This window comes from Meleagris gallopavo, chromosome 2, assembly GCF_000146605.3.
Source record: "Meleagris gallopavo isolate NT-WF06-2002-E0010 breed Aviagen turkey brand Nicholas breeding stock chromosome 2, Turkey_5.1, whole genome shotgun sequence".
NCBI classification, from domain to species: Eukaryota; Metazoa; Chordata; class Aves; order Galliformes; family Phasianidae; genus Meleagris; species Meleagris gallopavo.
The window spans coordinates 27,092,697-27,113,971 of record NC_015012.2 but is presented as its reverse complement, the minus strand read 5'-3'; the positions used below and the strand labels follow the sequence as shown (position 1 = coordinate 27,113,971).

Here is a 21,275-nt window from a genome sequence, read left to right as displayed (position 1 = left end):
AAAGGGTAACAGCATATTTGTTTCAATATCAGCAAGTATTACACAGGAATTACATGACATTAATTATGCTTTTAACAGTGGAATGATTAAACAAGACAGACTGCAATGATATGTTCATTCATATAATACATAATTCCCGAAATAAAGAGGAAAGATTTCCACACTGACCATAGTCTGTGTTTTCCGGCTCCCAACAATTTGAAGGCCAAAAATAGGGTGTCTATAGACAAAAGAAAAAAGTAGGGAATTCAAGTTAGACAATGCAAGCATTATACAGTTCTTGGATCGATACTGTTTCTCAAAATTGATTTACGTTTTTGGCAGATCTACTATAATATTAACTTGATGATTTTGAAATAGGCATCAAAATAGAAAATTACTTTTGTAGGCTCGTTTATTGCACTAGTGTCAGAATGGCATTGGAAAAGAAGAACGTGTTCTTTTTATTTTTAAAGTTAAGGGAACAAAAACAAGGTTACATAGTGAGGTACTTTTACATCTTCCCTAGCAACATACTCATCACATGACCTACAAATAGGTTTTAGAAACAGAAAAGATGGAACATACTTTTGGATACAATCCATTCTTCATTGTAGAGAGTTTTCTTTATTGTATGTTAATATTCAATACTGTTTTCTAGAAGCCATTTCTTAAAAAAATGCTAATTAGCATATCCAGTCTTCAGAGTTATCAAATTTGTTTTCATTTATGGAAGTCTATTTTTTCTAATTATTTAACATCATTCAAAATATGATTTCTTAATAGAAAGCCAATAAAATGATCAATAAGTAGTTTAATGCTATGATAATAAGAACTGCAAAGTACATTTCTAAAACATTTCTTGTCTACCAAATGAAGAATATAAAACAATATAGGGATTTTTCACATCAAGAACTTCATTTTTAAAAACCTAACTTTCTAGTGAAAATGTAAATGGTTATGATATTTATACTTAACGCATTATTTTATATATATCTGCCCACAGGAATTATATATAATTTGAGAAATTGTATTAACCTAACTGAATATGTTGACTAATATGAGCAGATGTATTTCAAACTACAGATACCTCCTTGGGGCTCACTTTTTGCTTCACTCTTTCTTTCCTGTTGTTTTTTCCTCAAAGATCCCTCAGCTACACAAATGGAAACTTCTCTTGCTGCCCACTTATCTTAAAATTGTTTTAATGTTTATCCAAAAATCAACAGGACTGAAGGGTGACACATTTACACCTACTATCAGGTTAAACATACATTGTGAAAAATCTCTCCACTGTAAAAATGGCCTATCAACTTTAATAACTGCAATTTAAGACTTGCTTTTTACTAAGTAATAACAATGAGCTAAAGAATGAAAAAAATAAAATCACAAACTAACTTTGAAGGTTGAGACAAGTTTCTTGCCAGTTTTTTTTCTCTCTCTCTAGTGGAGAAGCAGTAAGTCATTCTTCCTACAAGAAATTCCTTCATTGTGCCAGTAAAAGTGAGCACTATAAGTACAGATATAAGTACAGATGGAAATAGAAAGTAAACTCCTCAACAATAAATAGCAGCAGTCGGAAAACGCTGGAGAAGTGAAAAGGTATAAAAATAATCTAAATCATATAATGCATAAAGTTACTTTTATTTACGTTTTCAGACCTGAGGAAAGAGAGCAGCCCTTCCTTTGACACAAAGTGCATTTTAAGAGATGCCTAAGAAGAAAAGCTGAATAAAATCTGCTTTCATTTGTCCAACCTAAACTTAAAAGAAGAATCCAACAAGGGGAAATATCAAATATGTAGAAACCTCACCCACTCAAACAGGTTCTGAGCTAAAACTGGCTGGAGTTCAGATATTGTTTGTGAAACAGAAGCAAGTTATGCTGCAGAAGGGCTAGAAAAGCTAGAAAAAGATACAGCAAGAGAGCCTTTTCAGTAGTAAAAAAGGCAAAGATTCTTATGATTGTGAAAATACTTGCATAACTTCTCAAAAACTTTGGATTTCTCTTTAGAAATTAGATAAACAACCCTCCCACACTGATGATATTTGAAAAATAAATTCTGTCTTCTGATTTTAATCCAAACCCATGACATCACGAGCCAATGCCAAAGAAAGTCTGTTTGCAGAGATTATCTTAGGCATGGAAGGTCCCTTGGAAAACTTAAGTGAGGGATGAAGAGGAGGAAGGGAGATCACAGTTATGGAAAGAGACCTTACTAAGTGTTCAATTACCTTTAGAGAGAAAGCACAGAGACAGACCAGTAAAAATCACACCAGCAATCTCCAACTAGCTAAACACAAAAAGAAATCATTCAAAAACCAAATAAGAATATGTATGCTAGTAAGGAGGAGTCTAAGCATTCCCATGCCACCATCCCTCTGGAGATAAAAAAACAAAAAAACAAGATAAAACAGAACATACACTTTAATTAGCAAAGTACACAATAAATCCGTATAAAAGATTTTATTAGTGTGTTGTAAGCCAAAAGAGAAAATTCACCACAAAGAAAATACTGCAACATGGGAAAGGTTTCACATAACAGTACATGTAAGCACAGGAATACATTCCTTGTTTGAGCCTCCAATAGAAGGTGGCTATGAAAGACAAGAAGCTTTCTGCTGCCAGAGAATAACAAGCAGGTATGAGCTTTCCTTGTTGCAGCTCTCAACTAGGCAGGCACAAGCAGCCTCCCAGCTGCAAGCCGTGACCTTGTCTGCATGGTGCTTGAATGCATTTAATTGGACCTGCTGAGAAGCACAGTTCAACAGCTCTGGTACTGCTAGGTGGCCAGGGCTAGCCTCGAGCCACCAGGCTCCTAGTGGGAACAAAGTTCAAGTCTCCTCACAATCAGCCACGTGAATATGCTCCAAATTAATTTTGATATGAAGATAAGATAAAGTACAGGAGAAAAAAAAAACACAATGAAAAGCTCAGATTGAGGCCCAATAAAATACATAACAGAATGCTTAAGGAAAATCATGTTTTCACATAGGTAAACTGCATGTATATTCATAGAAAACAAATCAAAAAACAAAGAATAGATAACTATTATTATCAATGCAGGAAATGGCACTGGTGGAGGTAAAGACAAGAAAAGTTCTCCTAAGGCCTGGCATAAAAGTGACAATAGAGGACAAGATTAAAACTTAGAAAGAAAATCCAAAACCCACACTGAAAATAGCATAAACACTGGTAATGAAACTTGATATAAAATCAGATTCTATTAAAGAATTTTTATAATTGTGTTTCTGTGGAAAAAAACAATAAACTTGTATATAGTTGAAATGACTGACATTTTCCCAAAGATGTATGCAACGTTTTCTTGCTTAACTGTTTTGTATTATCAACCATGAAGTTCTGGTCTTAAACTACTACCTTTTTATCTGTCATGCACAATGGGATAAACTGGAATGCTTCTTGAAAAATGGTCATAATAGAAGAAAAGCTAGCTGAGAAAATATCCAAAGAGATACCTTATCACAAGACTTCCAGAATAGTACAATTCAGTAATTAGAATAACACATTCTGCTTTCATGTGAATGGGTGTCAGTGAGCCCTTTTCAGGCTGGATGCCTGATGCACCAGGTAGGTCCTTGCAGTCTCTGCTCCACAGGGGATTATCCTCAGCATAGCTCTCCAGCTATACTCCTCAGCCCCAGTGCCACACAGGCTTCTGCCAGCACAAAGATGGAGACTGAGGGTCTCAAGGACAGAGATTCACGGTCTGACAGCAACAAGACAAGAGGGAATGGCTCCAAACTAAAAGAAGGGAGATTTCGATTTGGGTGTTAGTTGGAATTTTTTTTTTGTACTCAGAGGGTGGTGAGGCAGTAGAACAGGTTACCCAGAGAAGCTGTGCACAGTCCATTCCTGGAAGTATTCAAGGCCAGGTTGGATAAGGATCTTGGGCAGCCAGAACTAGTGGATGGCAAGTTTGCCTGTGGCAGGGGATTCGGAACTAGATATTTTTAGTATTTCTTCCAACCCCCACCATTCTATGGTTCTATGGCGATTCAAAACCCCAATTTTTCTAAAAACAAACAAATAAACATCGAGATGTCTATGTTTTTCAGTTTATGCACATAACACATGGCTGCTTTCCTCCACTTCTATAACATAAGAGCTGAATTCACATCTTCTCTCTTCTGTTCCAAAAGTCTCTATCTCTACACAGCTTCACAGTCCAGATATCTAATATCCCCATAGAAGAATTTGCTGGAGAGTTTATCTATGAAGACTATGTGACAATGCTTTTACCTTATTCAAAGAAAGATTAGGAAATAAGACAAGATCAATAGAAAGATCTCTGGTCTCTAGGAATGAGGTCAGGAATGAGAAGAGGAAGAGTGTGCAAGACGACAGCTGGCAGCTCTCCTCTGATCTACTAAAACAGCCCCACAGCCATGCAAGGAGACTCTGCCCACATAAATGAACTTATCTATACCTGGGGAATGCTAACAAAGATTGGTTTAACTATTTCTTACAAATTATATTCAGAGCATATTGCAGTATTATTACAACATTCATTAAGTACCACATAATCCTATAATACAAGCATTATACAACCAGCGTACCTTGTCTTAAGATCTAGAAACTCTGCATAGGCAAATACCTTCCCCAGGAGGCTTTCAGATGTGGTATAAAATATTGTAACTCAACAAGATCATTTTCAAAGGCAAAAATATAAAATATCAACTAGCTTTCTTTGTGAAATATAGAAAACCTGATGGAATTTTACTTTTCCTCAGCAGGAAATGTGAAGCAGTTCGTCATGAACAAATATTAAAGAGGGAACATTTGTCATTTTGCCATGACATCCCACTTATAGCCGGAAGGAAGGTGGGTGGTAGAACAGTTTGGAGAAAGTCAAGTATGTTTATCAGCACAGGCAGAAACAATGCTGCCAGTTTTTATCAGTATGCACTGATAAGGCACTTTGTTTAACTTTATCTGCAATTTGAATAAGAAACCAGTCAGCAGCTAGATAAAAGAGGCTTACCAAGCACAATGTGCTACCGTGGAATCATTTAAGCACTCGGAACAGAACAGGCTGTCATAAGATTCTTCGTGACCATTGGCAGAGCACTGGTTTTGCACTCAGAAAAGCACTGTTTCTCTTGAAGTATAGACTTATATTATAAGCCAATATTAACCACAGAAATCCATAATCCTCCTTTTAATAAAGTCACATGAAACAAAATCTCATAACATAGCGCCTATTCCACACTAAACAATTTGTTAGAAGTGGCTGTTATGCATGGTGAGACATCCTGTGATAAAACAAATAGATCTGTTTTGGCTTTACTGTTAAATTAATCAATAATATGTGAAATAATGAAACAGCCACTTGTGAAAATCAGTGTTGCCTGTCAGCCTTTATAGAGCATGATTAATCTATGCATTAAAACTGTATTACTGCAGAAAGAAGCCATTAAGCATCTTTCAGCTACCATTGCTAATAGTAGTAAAAACAATTGTTTCTGAAGCTGCTCCACTCCATGACATTTTTTTAAAATTCACTGGAACACGGGAGGAATATTCAAATCACCCATAAGCCTTCCTTCGTATATTACAAAATCACAGAATCGTAGGGCTTGGAATAGACCTCATGAGGTCATCTTGTCTAACTTCCCTGCTAATGCAGGTTCTCTACAGTCGGTTACAGAGAAAAGCACCCAGGCAGATTCTGAGTATCTCCAGAGGAGACTCCACAACCTCTCTGGGCAGCCTGTTCCAGTGTTCTATCACTGGATAAGAAGATTTTTCTCAAAGAATCACAGAATGTAAGAGTGTGCCTGAGCAGATTTAAACAAAGACAAAAGGGCACTGATAGAACAGACGAATGGTCTTGAAATGATTTTTCCCTCTTTGAAATCTCAACTGCACCTGCATATGCTGCATATGAACTGAAGAGACAATGAATTAGTTCTTGCACTTGCAATTTCTAAACAAAATCTGTCAAGTCTGGATAAGACAACCTGCTTTTTTATTGCAAAACCTGGCTTCCAATAAAATGCTTCTCTCAAGGCACAGATGATCCAGCAAGACAGTGGACAATATCTAGAGAGCTGAGATATTCAGACATACCTTAAATAGATAGAGGCCAGATTAGGACTGAGTCCTGAGGTGGTTAGCTGAGCAGGGTGACTCAGTGATGTTGGCAGTAACACCATTTTGCAACAGATATTAAAAGATCTCAACAGTGACTGCTATATATAATTTCCACTACAGATATGGGAAAAACAAGGTTGGAGAGGTAAATGTATTCATCAATAGAGTGTTACAGTGGTAGAACAGAAGACATCACAGATGAAACCATCTTGCCAAAAGAATGAATTTTGCTGCTATCTTCACCAGAATCAAGCTTTCACAACAAGAAATTTTCCATTCCCACATTTGTTCTCACCTATGTATGCCTCCCAACTTAAAAGTCATAAAATAACAGAACCTAAACTTCATCTCTGAAAATTCAATCTCTTAAAAAAACCGTGCGATTATCAAAAGCCTCAATATTCCAGGAGTTGGTTTAAAAACAAAAAGTATTAAAAAACACTACTTTCATTATGAATGTTGAAAGACACTATACTGAGTATGTAATTTGTAAAATAAATCAACATTATTTCCCCGGGAAGCAATTACAGAAGCATAGCAGCTGAAAGGTTAAATCAAGCATTCCTCACCAGGGTCAGCCATATTATCAGCTACATGGATACTGATGAAATGCACTTAGTGAGTAATGCCTGGTCCTTAGAAGATCTTTCCAAGGTGCACCTTACATTTCTTATTTAAACCCCTCTTACATATTACCCTTTGAGTGCAGGAAGGTAGGTAGTAGATATTCAATTCCTTCTTTGGCCCCAGCTTTAAATAACATGCAAAAGCAGTATGCCTTATGTTCAGAATGGTTCAAAAAGTATCACTAAACCTAAGCTTCCACTTTGCTTTGTTGAGACAAAAACTCACCTCTCTCCAAGTAAGGTAAATAATATTTAGATCTATCCCCTTTGAGTTAAATTGCTATAGCAGGAACTGACCCAATTAAAACAAAGTCAGTCAAAGAATGATTAGGAATGATTGTTTATTTCTAAAGCCACACTGTTTAAAAGAGCAGATAAAACTACAGTTTTACAGCCATCTTAGTTGCAAGAGTAATAACTGAAAAAGCATAATTTTGTCTGTAGAAGGGCATTTGTGCAAATGAAGCACAATTGCTACTGCTTTTAGCTTCTTCTATACAACAGTAACTTGTTTAAAACAAACTGGAAGTAATTTTACTGTTAGGAGTGAAAGCATCATCCTTTGGAACATGAAAAATGAAGTGAGAGGGGAACACTGTTATAGCTAGCCTGTTTTTTGTAGGTCAGGTCTTTTTATTGTAGGCAAAGGTTTCTCTGCAGGAATGGCTTATGAACGTTTCAGTGCTAGAAGGTGCACTGTTTTCTTTCTATTTAAAACCTAGAAATTTGTGAACCCTGTCCAAGACTAAGGGGGTTCTGTTTCTGAAGCACTTAAACAGCTATTCCAGTGCAGCATTCACACATTTATAGTTATTTTCTCTATAGAATATGTTATCTTCATCTTCCAACTTAACTGCCTCAGAAGTAGATTTTATGCTAGCCTCGTTTTGTAAGGAATGTCGAATTTTAATGACAAATCTGGCTGGTACAAGTCCAGTTAACAGTTTGACACCACTATAGATTTCCCTTGTGCTATATATAAAATTAAATTGTTCTAACATTGTTAGCATGGTAATAGCAATGCAACGGGTGACACAGAACAGAAAACTGCCAAAGTACTGCAATTATATACAAGTATCATTTGAGGAAAAAACTTATTTCATACACGTCAAATAGGTGTTAAATCCTTAATTTATATAAATCAATTGATGTCATTTTACCATCTAAACTTAACTAAACTTTCATGTCCACATATGTAGGCTGTAGACCTCTCTGAGAAAAGTTTGTAAAAGGCTACCTGCAGTACTCTCAGCTGTTCACAGTGCAACTAATATTCACCTACACTTTCCCTCAAAAGAAATATCATGCCAGCAGAGGTGATGTTTTCTCATGTTTGAAACAGTAGTACGCTAGTAGCAATACAGAAGTCAATGCTCAGCACCCCTATTTATCCTATTCTTTGCAAAAGAAAATTATCAGATACTTCATCCTCCTGACCACTGCTTATGGGAAGACCCAGAAACTGAAGCCTTATCTATTTCATGATTTCTTTCCACTTTTTGCTTACTCCACAACCACATCAACCCCTTTCCTTCAGCAGTAAACCCCTTTACCCATATGCCATCCCTCTCATTTACACATGTGCTGTCCCACAGGGGTCAGTGCTGAGACAAATACTCTTTAATATCTTCTTCAGTGACACTGACAGAGGGGTTGAGTGCAGCTTCAGCAAGTTTGCTAATGACAGCAAGCTCCGGGGTGCAGTCAACACACTATAGGGATGGGATGCCATCCAGAGGGGCCTAGACAGGTTTGAGCAGTGGACGCAGGTGAACCTCATGAGGTTCAACATATCCAAGAGTAAGATCTTGCACCTGGGTCAAGGCAACCCTCTCTACTGACACAAGCTGGGGGAAGAAAGAACTGAACAGAACACAGTCCTGCCAAAAAAGACCTGGGAGTACTAGTGAATGGGAAGCTGGATGTGATCCAGCAGTGTGTCCTCACAGCTCACAAAGCCAACTGTATCCTGAGCTGCATTAAAAGATGCATGGCCAGCAAGTCAAGAGAGGTGATTTTCCCCATCTACTCTGCAGTGGTGAGGCCTCAACTTGTGTACTGCATCCAGATGTGGAGTTCTCAGTACAGGAGAGACATTGACTTGTTGGAGTGAGGACCACAAAAATTATCAAAGGGAAGGAACACTCTCTCCTACAAAGACAAGCTGAGATAGCTGGGGCTCTACAGCCTGCAGAAGAGAAGGCTCTGAGGTAACCTGATAGTGGCCTTTCAGTATCTAAAAGGGGAGCTACAGCAAAGAAGAGAACAGACACTTTTGCAAGGTCTGATGTTATAGAACAAGGGGAAATGGCTTCAAGCTCAAAGAGAGTAGATTTAGGTTGGATATAAGGAAAAACACTTTTACAGTGAGGGTGATGAGGCACTAGAACAGGTTGCCCAGTGATGCAATTGATGCTTGTCTCTGGAGACTTCCGAGGAAAGGCTGGATCTAGCTCTGGGCAACCTGATTTACTTCTGCATGTCCATTCATTGCACGGGATTTGGACAAGATGATCTCTGAAAGTCCCTTCCAACTCTAAGGATTTTAATTCTATGATTCTTTCATTCTATATGGAAATCATCAAATAAGAAAGACTACCTACATTACACTTCATTTTTAATCAGATCTCTTCTACAGGCTTAATAAGAAAAAAACTTCCCCTCTAAATTAAGACAATTTTAGAAGTCATAGTCTATAAGATAATTTCATTTCCTTTACTACATTTTCCGAATACTTCTACAGTTTTCATTACCACACTTACTAAATCTACAGGTTAAAAAGGTCATTATCATTTTAGTACAAGATATTGTCTTCATTTTCTAAATTAAATCCTTCTATTATTTTTAACTTTAAGAGGAATTGCTACCATTTACTAGGTTACATAAGAGAGAAAGTATTGTTAAAATTTACTATAAATCTTAGTGTGAGGTCTTTAACACGAGGCCTCCCTTTGTACAAGTCAAGAACATCTCAAAAACACTTACCTGGAATCGATAAAATGTGCCATCATCCTTTAGTGTTAGAACATGGTCTGAGATTGGAAAAAAATAACCATGTGCTGCCATCAGTGTTCCCAAATGTAGAGCTTCCACTGTTTGAATATCAAAACAAGATAAAAAAAACATTTTAGAAGTTAGATAACTTATTTTAAGCAATTCAGTTTTCTATTTCCTGCAGATAGCCACTTACTCTTACTCCAGGTCCTGGCACCACAAAAGACTTCTCTTTTTTTTTTTCTCTTGGTGATGGAATGATACAACAACAACAAAAAAAGTCTTTACTTTCCTTAATCACTGGCTATTAGACATCCCATTTTGTAGCTGTAATTTCACATCAGCATTAGTGGGTGGCTACTGTGACATTCACATACTTGATCCAAAGGTGAAAACAGCAATCACTTTTATCTTGATAGCTTTGCCTCATTTTCCTCTTCAGAAGTTTCAGATTACACAACATTAAAATAGTTGACTCCAACTATATGATATATTCCTCACTAGCTTTACCAGAAAAGTAGTAAAAAACAGAAATTTTCTTAAAAAAAAATCTCTCAATATTGGAAAAATAATAAAGGATCACAGAATCACAGACTAATTAAGGATAGAAGGGGGAGGTCATCTAATCTAACCCCTCTGTTCAAATAGAACCATCTAGAGCAGGTTGTCCAGGACTGTATTCAGCAGGTTTTGAGATCTCCAAGGACAACACTCCACAGCCTCTCTGGAGAATCTGTGTCAGTGCTCAGCCATCCACACAATAAACAAGTGCATCCTGAGTACATCCTGATGTTCAGATTGAACTTCATGTGTTCCAGTGTGTCAATTGCCTTTTTTCCTGGTAGTTGGGTACTAGTAGAAAGAATGTGGTTCCATCTTCTTTCACATCCCTCTTCAGGCATTTATAGACATCAGAAAGATCCTACTGAGCCTTCTTCAGGCTGAACAGTCTCAAGTCTCTCAGACTTACCTTATAAGAGAGATGCTCAAGCCCTTCATCTTTGTGGCCCTTCTTTGGACTCTCTCCAGTATGTCCACAGCTGTTTGGTACAAGAGAGCCCAGAACTGGGCTGAACTCCATTCTCTTTAGTGAATAAAACCATCATACCTAACAGGCACAATTATATTCGTGCTTGTATTTTCAGTAAACCACTGACCATTATCAATCTCTGAAGTCTCTTTCATTACTGTTAATATTTGGTTCACGATAACATCATACTGTAGGAAGAGGCAGTCATTAGTTAGAGTCATTCTCTCGATACTGTATTTAAATCCTAGTCTTCAGTATACTCTTTAACAACAATATAATGACTCTAGTGCACGTCCCTAAAATAACTGCGCACAGCAGTTTCTGCTGCTATATTGTTTCCTAGCATACAAGTGCACAACCACTGAAGCATATTAATTTTAAAAGATGAAGCTTGGAGAAGATTAAAAGGGTTTCTGAGCTCAATCAGAAAGCCATCAGATATGGGAGGGAGTGACAGAAAGGACAGCAGTGCAGCAGCACAACACCAGCAATGTTAAAAGGAAACAAATCAATACAAAAGCCATACAGGAGAACTTGGGAATAAAGGGAAACTGGGAAAGAGGAGGATGAAAACGACAGAAGAAGAACAGAAGTAGTGTGATCTAATAAAGGAAGATTTTTTTTTTTAAAATCTAAAATGTGACTTCAGCATTATATAATCAATGAATATACAGACATTATAATTAAGACATAAACAGGAAGCTAGGCTAAACAGGTTATCACACCAAAGAAGAATGGATAGAAAGCTTACCCTTACCCTGGACTCACTAAGAAAATTCCTAGAGGAGCAATCTCCAAAAGAGATCCTTCCCCATTGGTAGTCAGCTCTTAAATGGGTCTAGGAAAGGTGGAGCCAGGCTCCACCCTTTCCAGTAGCACAAGTGAATTATCTTCACCTGTGCTCCCAGGGCTGACTCATTGCTCACCTCAGGTGGTCAATCAGAGGTTCAGGCCATGATTCAGCAGTTCCATACAAGCATAAAGAGGTTTCAGGCACAGTATTATTGTGCAGAAAAAAAACCTGAGTCTTCAGACTTGTGTTTTTTATGAGGATGATAGAATCATTTATGTTTCAGCTTTATCACTTTGAACATAAGGATGAAACACAGACATACTTTTTCATCGATATTTCATCAACATTCCAGAAAATTCCCTCTTTCACCTATTTGCTTACCTAAGGATATTCATTGGTATAGAAGATACAGGAGGCAGAGTGGTATGTTCTTAAGCTATCCCAAAGCCAGCAAGCATGTGTAAGAAGAATGAAAGGGGTCTGGACGGTAGTTTATTGAGAGCACACAACCCTAGAAGGGCTTATTTGGTACCCAACAATCCTTGTGATCTCTGGTTCCTGCTCCTCTGGCAGAGCCCTTATCTAAGAAAATCCAGCACCCTCTCTTTGGCAGTGAATTCCCTAATCTGCTATAAAATGCTGCAAAACTCTTAACAAGTCTTTTCCAAATTAAAAGCCTACAAGAAAATTCAACAAAAGAATGCAGTTGCATCTCTCCCAGCACTTGGGATGTGCAAACCCACGCATTAATTTTATCCTAATTAGCTTAACCCCAAGTATTGTTGTTATTCATCTACCTAAAGCTACAGAATTATATTATCCTTTGGATAAGATACTTTGAGAAGAACCTTCTGCGGTGAGTCAGTTGCTGATTTTCTTTTCATTTTGGTTTACTTTACTTTTTTAAAAAAATTTTATTAATCTTTTCTTTGTTCTTCACTCTGCAAGTTTAAGAAGGTTTTTTTCCAGGCATTATGAATCTTTGTGGAATAAGAGTAAAAAAAACAAAAGCAAAAAATGTGCTGACGTTTTCAGGGAAAGATTTCTTAGATTAAGGGTGACAGGGCTTACCACAGAACTCTTGACGCAGATGAGAATGCATTCCCTTCAGATATAAAAGAAACTAAATATGTTCCAGATTTGCTTCATGCTTTTCTTGGTTTCTTAATTGTAATATTTTTCAAGAACACAGAGAGATCACATTATTATCATTTACCCAGCAACCGTTAGAGCACATCTGGGCTACCATGCCCAGCTGTGAATACCACATCCACTCCAATACAAGAAAGACACAAGTGAACCTGGCTGAGTCCAGTGGAGGGTCACTGAGTTGGCTGGAGAACAGATCGCTGCCCTGTGAGGAGAAGCTGGAGGAGCTGGGCTTGCTCAAACTGAAAAAGAGAAGATTTTGGGTGTGCCTAGCAAAAGTCTTCCAGTTACTTAGAAGAGATTACCAAATAACAGAGCCATGATTTTTATAAAGGTGCATGACAAACGAAAAGAATATAAATTAAGAGAGACAGTGGTCATAAACTAAGTCAGGTTCTGACTTGACATATGGAGAACGTTTTCACGCTGAGAGCAGCTAAGCAGCAGAAGAGGCTGCCCATATAGTCTGGGTCCTCGGCAAGTTACAAGACTGAAGGAGCTAAAGTCCTGGACAGCCTGCTTGATCTTATATTTATGCTAATTAGAGCACAGCCTTGGACTAGAGCCCTCTTCAGTTCCCTCTCAACCTGAAACATATTACAGTTCTGTGACTCTTAAGTGGATGAAGCAAAAGTGAAACAAAGAGTGGAAAACAGGGATGTGGACAGCTGGAGAATAAATTATTTGAAAGCTGCCAGAGCAGCCAATAATCCTGGGAAGGCTGGTTACGGTAGGAGTAAGAGTTGATACTTCTCTAACTTACTACTGAGAAACTTACTGTGTACCCAAGTGTACAGTCACTACTGGCCCTCTACAGAGAAACAGAAAAGACTGTGATGGTTTTCTCTAGGCAATTAAAGCAATTAAGGTCAACTGAGATCTGAATTGTTCCCCATAGCAGCCTATGTCTCATCTTCAGCTATGCATGGAGACTAAAAATGTTATACTCTCACCTCAAGTACCTTATTCAATTAGGATGAATCTACACTGACTCAGTGTTAAGATTTCTCTCTGCAGAGCCATTATGAGGTAATAGGGACACGTAAACTTCCCTGTATTTTCCTTCAACTAATAGACAATTAATTTAAATTTGTATGACTATCAATCCAGAAATTTATTCCAGCACTGCATAAATATAAATGAAAAAAATATATCCTTTTAATAACAACCTAAGGTCCTCTGTAGCTCACACAGGTGAGGAGTACCTGTTCTATTAAAAGAAAAAAGAAAAAAAAAGAAAGAAAAAAAATAAGTGTATTGTATAATAAAGACATTAACAGATCCATTCACTTGGTAATCTAAAATCCTCTCCATTGATATTATCTGACAATGACGCAACTGCATAACCAAAGCATTTTTGATTTATACAGAGACTGAATAACACATAAATCAAATACAGATCAACTAGGTGAAAAATGTTCACAAAATTGTAAATGGTGAATAATGTCCAGAAATCTGCAACCCTGCCTCACATCAGACTGACTCAAGACCAACACTGCTCTTCTCTGCAGGACAGCAATGTAATTTCCACATAGAATGAAAGGATTCTTATTTTCAAGCAACAAAAGGAATTCTTAGATATACATCTGATTTTGCTAAAATCAAACTGAAAATCCAAATGAAGTACAATTGTAGGATTCAGGAAACAAAACCATGAAACAAAAAATGAGCTTGAAGAGGAGAATGTAGCCAGCAGTAGACTAGTCTTACATGCCTAAATACCTAGAAGTTCAGTTCAGACAGCTTCATTAGTCCCCAGGTATTCCTGCAAGTGGAGTTAGGGGATTTTGACCTAAAAAAACATCTTTTATCTGGAAGAATGGCAGAGGGAGATTAGGAACATTAAAAACATTGTGAAGTGCATTAGAAAAAAGAAAAAAGAAATCTGAAAAAATACTTTTATAAAGTTACCACTTAAGAAGTTTAATTACTTGTGTATATTCAGAATAAAAAATCCAAGAATAGGAGGAACATGGATTAAAACCAATAAAAAACTTCTTACGTGGCAACTGTACACAAACATGCAATGTGATATGTACATAACAAGTATTTCCAGGTATTTAGTCACTATGCGTAAGAATATGCAATACATATGAGACTACATTATCAATTTCACCCAGACAGCATCATTGAGAAGGTATAAGTCAATTGCAGCAGAGATGCACACAAACATTTGAAAGAAGCAAATCTCACAGAGGTATAACTGGTACAGAACACAGGAGATTTCAGCTTCCTCTCTTCTTGACTGCTTGTTTTGGAGATGATCAGTTATATGAATTAAGGTTCCAGGCATAACTTCCTAGCAGTGACAGTACAAGTAAGTAGAAAGTCATGTTCAAAAACCAAAATCACTAAAATCACTCTTAATTTTTTTGTGGTTGAAAAAGGGCATTATACTGCAGAAGTTCTAAGTTAAGAATATATAACAGAAAGACAAAAATTGGTCTTTATCAGCCCAATTCATTTCAACAGGATATGAAATATTTTTATATGAATTCAAAATATTGCTGTGGGTGGAATTTTGACTCTTAATGTGTATGCTATTGCTGGGCTAAAAGCCGAGAAGTTTAAAATGTCATGTTTCCCTCTGCTGTAGAACTTTATTTAGCTGTGTGGGTGAAGTGAGCAACAACTGTACATTGATTAGCAATCACATTTGGGAGAAATAACACTGCCCTGCCATCCGCTATGGATTACATATGGATTACAAGGAGAGTGATTTTGATGGATTAAATGCTAGTCACCTTCTAATGTACTTTGTTATAAGAGAGAATCAGGCTATTACAGCACTTTGGGACAACACAAACCTGATGAAGTCTGAAAAATGAAAATACACCCTGATTGTTGAGTTTTCATTTTATTTTATTTTCAAACATGGTTCGGTTTTCTCCTTACTGTACAAGCTATTGTATGGATTGAGTGATTGTTCATCTTAAATTGCAGGCTGTGGTAATATGCATGGAAGAAGTTGTTTCTTATGATAACATTCACAGGGGAGGACTAAAGTGGATGGATTATTTGTTTTTCTTTGGAATAAACTTGTTTTTCTGCTTTGAAACCTCTCAAAGTGTATGATTTCAGTGAGAAGTCTGGATTCTGCTTTTTCTTATGCATCTCAGGGTTTTAGGTGATGTAGTCTCTATATTTGTGTTTAATCTTAATTCCATAAAACACTTTACAATATCACACCACTGTAATTTCAATCTCATCACACCTGAAGTAGATTGCAGTATTCTCTGAGGGACAAAGGAAATTCTGTTCCACTTTAAAATGTCATTTTTCAGAGCCTGTTTTATGTTCTTCCATGCAACTTCCATGCAAGTCCTAGAGAAAAAATTCCTAAAAGGAACATCATTTGGGGGCATTTTATGATCTTAAGATTGTTATATGATAAAAGTAACAGTAAAAACCCCAAATTTGCATGTATGTCATTCACTTTTCATTATTGCCATGTCAAAAAAAAAAAGGCAGCCTCCCTTTCCTCCCTCCACAATAAAGTGTTTGTTATTTGGGGCTTTTTCTCTAATCTAAAATCCATCACTGTGCTCAAGTGCATGCCACATGGATACCTGGAAAAAGAATTAATGACTCAGAACTTCACAAGCACACATTCGTTTTAAGTGCCGAATGCCAAGACGTTATCACTTACTCTCACCTCACTCCTGCTGTCACTTCATTGCCAGTGTGAAAACAGGCTGTAAGAATTAACTTAAGGCAATAAAATAAAACCCACTTCTGATGCTCACACAAAGCGTAGGAGAGCCTCCCTCTCTGGGCCTGACTTTGGCATTTAAAAAGGGGAAAATAAAAGAGCTAGAAAAGTTATTGAACGCCCACATGACTCTAAACTGTTCTCTTTTGACCCATATGAAGGATGGAATTGCAAAAGGAGCAGTAGTCACTGAGAGTCATTTCACAGAGAAGCAGAAAAGACAGTGAAGGAAGAGGTACTATTTACTCAAACACACTTAAAATGAGATTCATGCTTAATTGCAAGATACTCATCACAAACTTCTTTATGTATCACCACAGCACGTAGGGAGGATTTTTCTTGTGCCATGTGCTAGACAGTGGCATCAGTAGGAATATCACTCAACAGGTAAGGAGGAAAGTCTATTAGAGATCTGCCATGAATCCTCACCTGCCCAAGGACAGGTAGCAATCACCTTGACAGTCTGATGATCTATATCATGAGATCGCATGCACCTATCTCAGAGACAGGGATGTGTATATATATATATATGTATATATGTATATATACACAGGTGTGAAATAACTACTTTATTCGCAAAAATATCCAGCAAATGGGTATTTGGGAACACCACCAGTCTTGCCTCTTATGCTAACAGGATGTGGGTGAATTGAGACTATATCTGACATAACCCTGGTAGGATTTTACTCAGACAAGGTCAACAGAAGTCATGTCATTATGACAGACCAATTGAAAGGAAAAGATGGCCCCCTACAAAAGGCAGTTACAATTTGAAGTCTCATGAGGCAGACAAATAGGGAGTGAGGTTCTGAAACTGAGCAATGCTGAAACCCCACATCTGAAAGGATTGGTGTGTTTGTTTGGTGCACTGGGAGCAGATAGTTACACAAGGTGGAAGAAATTCATCTAAGCTGCAAGCATTATGTAAACCGAATATCAGGGAAAATAGCATACAGTGTCAGTTGGCCACTAGATAATCAGTTCATTCAGCACACCGTGATGGAGAGTAGCTTGAATGTATTTAAATTTGCTGTTAGTTTCTTTGTCACCTTCTGAATTTTTTTTTACGTGCCTATGTATATCACACTAGCAATCAGTCCTTCTAGTGGGGGAATTTAGCTCTCTTGCCAATGACCCATGTCAGCATGTAAAAAATATTTCTTCTAATTTCACTAGTACTACTCTTGAGTTTTTATATTCTCAATTTTGCCAAAATCACAGAGTTCACGATTATTACTATTATGACTGATATCTCTCATCTCCTAAAATTGGAAAGATAGAAAATGAAATCCAGACTCCTTTGAAGTACTACCTCCCTCTTTTTCCCACTGGCATTTCCTCTGAAGTGACAACTTTTTAGTTTGAGCTTTGATTCACATACTACTTCAAGGCAAAATACAGAAAATATAAAAATTTATGTCTTTTTTCCCCTAATAATAGTCTGAACTTGTCTTCATAAGATATTTCCTGACGCTTCACACATTTCCCTCCCTAGTATGAAACTCTACTCTAGTTTATACAGTCATATGCATAGACCTTTGAGTGAACCTGTAAACAACAAAATCAAAATTCCTGCAAATACTATACTTCAATTTTTCAAAAGTTTGTTGTTTTTTTTTTTTTCTCCACAATTTCAAGTATCAGTAAAAGATACAAAATATTGGACATAAATCACTTCTACTCAGTACTAGAATCTTTATATTATTTCAGGTTTTTCTTCTGTACTGTTTGTTACTTGCTGTTTGTATGCCAGGTCATCCAACTTTCCTATCCTCCAGTAGCTGGGACTGCAGATGTGTGATCAATTCATTTGGCTGCATGTATTTGATGAGGAGGTATGTCATTCTCCGTGGCATATGGTACTCAGAAATTTGTGCAAGCACGTGCCAGCCGGAAAACTCATTTTACATCATGGTTCCTTCAGACATGCCTCTCTGCATGATGGTATGTTTCCCTGCTACCGTGTAACCACTTTTCTCTTTCTTTGTGATGCTCAAGGCAGGGCACAGCTAGCCACATGCAACTCCTCTCTCAATCAACTGTTTGGAAAGCATAGGCCCGTGAGCAGTCTGGAGGGGGGGGGGTTCGTGGAAGGAGACAGTTATGTAAGGTGCTGAAAAATGCGTGTGGATCAAGTAGCACTAGGATTTGTGGCCACCAGTGTTGCTCAAGAATTGACACAGGCTTTTTCAGTGCACAAAATATTTGTTCCTGAAGGAACTATAGAATTGTTGAATAAGAGGGATGTCAGCTAATGTATTTTTTTGAAGTTGGGTAAGGGTAAACAATAGGTAGCACTATCTTGCTATGATTACTGCTGGTTAAGATGAATCGTGACACTTTTTTAGTCTCCGAGTCTGTTTTGATATCAATTGCTTACTACATCAACCATTAATTTCGTATCATTGTTATACATTGCTATCATAATCACAGAACACCCACTTATGACCAGGCAGTTCAGGTAATACAAAGAACATGCTGCAGCAGCTCAAATAATAGCTACTTCTTTCACTGCACTCTACACAGTAAAGATGAATTCAATCTTCTTCATAACAACTTTCCAGCTAACTGAGGGCATAAAAAGCTGAAGATAATGTATTTCTTTCAATGGGAAGAATGCTGTGCATTTAAAGTCCAGCAGGAGTTAAAAGCTTTGTAAGTAAAATGGTGTCATTCAGACACACAGCAGGGAGAAATAACCAAAGCTCATGCAAGCAAACTACAAAGATTGTGGAGATAGCTTTCCAGAGACTAACATAGGAGTGTGATCTGCTATGTCATTAGATACAGTCATCTGGGATGAATATATACTAAAAAAGGCAATTAATTCTAGAGAGCTCTCTTCCCTCATTATAATTAATTATTTTGTCTGGTAAATTATATATATTTCACTGACCACACTTTCAAGATATTTTAAGACTCCATTTTTTCATTTTTCTTTTCTTTCCTACAGTCTGAATCAAAAGTTCCTTCTGTCATGAAAATTCCCCTCCCAGTGCTTACGTTTCCCTGTTGTAGCAGATTTACACAGATAATTTCAGAGCACTGACATTTCAGCCAGATACATTCACGAACTCTGCTGTTAAAAATATGGAAATACTGAAAGAAACTCACCAGCAAAAATAGTTCAACGAAAACCCTTCCATTAGGGCTTCTTTTCCCATAGGAAAAAAAAAAAAAAAAAAAAGCCTTCTCAGTGACTGACCTACTTTTTCTCTATTGGCAGGTTCTAAATGTAGAAAGAAAGGATAGCACTGATGACAACAATAGCAATAAAAAATTGAAAGGCTTTAAAAAAAATTGATAAAATGAATAAAAATATCTTGCTGGGTCAACATAGTGGTCACTCATAATGGTGATTCTATGTTTTTAGGCAAGTCAAATATTAACTCGCTGAACTGTTAGCAGTAGTGTGCAATTTGTCACTTAAATGACCCTAAGTGGCAAAGAAAAGAAGCTGGAATATATGTCCTCAGATTTTAGAAAGATATACAGTGGTAATCAGGGTCTGGGGAGGAGGCACATGAATAGAACAGAAGCTCATAGAGGCAACAAGATAGAAAGTATAATAAAGTGGAGATTGTGTATATATAAATGAGACAGAAGGAAGACAGCACACCGTTATTAGATGATGCAATGTCTCAAAAGTGTGAGTATTGTTACGTAGAATTAGTGAACATACAAGGTTAAGAAAATCTGGCTAACATATTAACTTGGACTTCCTGAGGGTTCTTGATATAATTCCCCAAAACATCTTTGTAAAGGAACTAAGTGGATCTGTGATAGAAAGTCATGGAAAAAGAATAGTTAGAAAGATAGGCATAAAGGTTAGCCACAATAGATCAGTTACCACAGGGTAGGGAGGCAGCCACTGTAGCTGATCACTGTCTTCAGAAATTATCTCCAGAAGAGTTTGCTTGATGATATAACAAAATTTGCTGACAGTAATAATTTCTGAGGTAAGTAAAAAGTCAGTTTTGAAGAGGCACAGAAGGACTTCACAGTACAGATTCAGTAGACAATGCAACAGCAGATGGAATTGATTTTTGGTAAATGCTAATCATTTCAAGTACAAACTCTCCATCCCCATGTTCACATGGGGCTTTAAGTTGGCCGCTCAACAAGAAAAACTAGAATCACTGTATACAATTATGTGGATTTTTTTGCTCAAATGTCAAACAGGACCAATTATTTGAAATGGGAAACAAACCATAAGACATCACTTGCATACAGGATAGCATGCACACACCATAAATTTCAAGCAGGGAACTTGTCATTTCATCTTAAACTATGTATGTATGGAGAGGGAAGTTGAAAATCACAGGAAGAAGGGGGATATGGACTGTAAGGGTTCTGTACAACAAGAGATATCACAAATACATCGGTGGATGGTGGAGGACAGCCATTAAAGCAGTCAATAAAATTATGGCGAGACAAGGAGTTGAATTAATGAGGAATAATAATTTGCTAATTCGCATAACTCAGGAACTCAGAGTCAACCAGTGTGATTATCAGGCATACTCTTCCAAACAGAAAATATATCTATAGTATCAGAACAATCGCAGGAACATTTTCATGGAAAGTTTTAAATGCAAAAATGTCACTTAAGTATTATTAAACATGAAGCTGAAAACGACGAAGGTCAGGACCATTACACCATCTTTCTCCTTCAGTGAAGCAAAAGGGACTGATCACTGCCAGAAACAGTTAATGTTTCACATGGTCTGAATCCAGTGCTGCCTGTCTTCTGTTCATATTGAATTTGTTGTACAAAATTCATTTAATCTCTACTGTTCTGGAGTGTGCATTGGATATAAACTAATTTGGATTATTAACTATACTTTCTCTTGCTGTGCAGAAGTTTTTGGCTTATTAATT

At 37.1% G+C, this 21,275-nt stretch overlaps 1 long non-coding RNA gene across 1 annotated transcript; it reads right to left on the bottom strand.

The window, feature by feature from the left end:
- Window positions 1-40: 40 nt before the first annotated feature.
- On the bottom strand, window positions 41-11,571 carry LOC109365941. The gene is made up of 3 exons (XR_002111838.1): window positions 11,501-11,571; window positions 9,705-9,811; window positions 41-220 (listed from the first exon to the last, which is right to left on the bottom strand). It is a non-coding gene; the product is annotated as an uncharacterized LOC109365941 (long non-coding RNA).
- Between the last annotated feature and the right edge of the window lie 9,704 nt (window positions 11,572-21,275).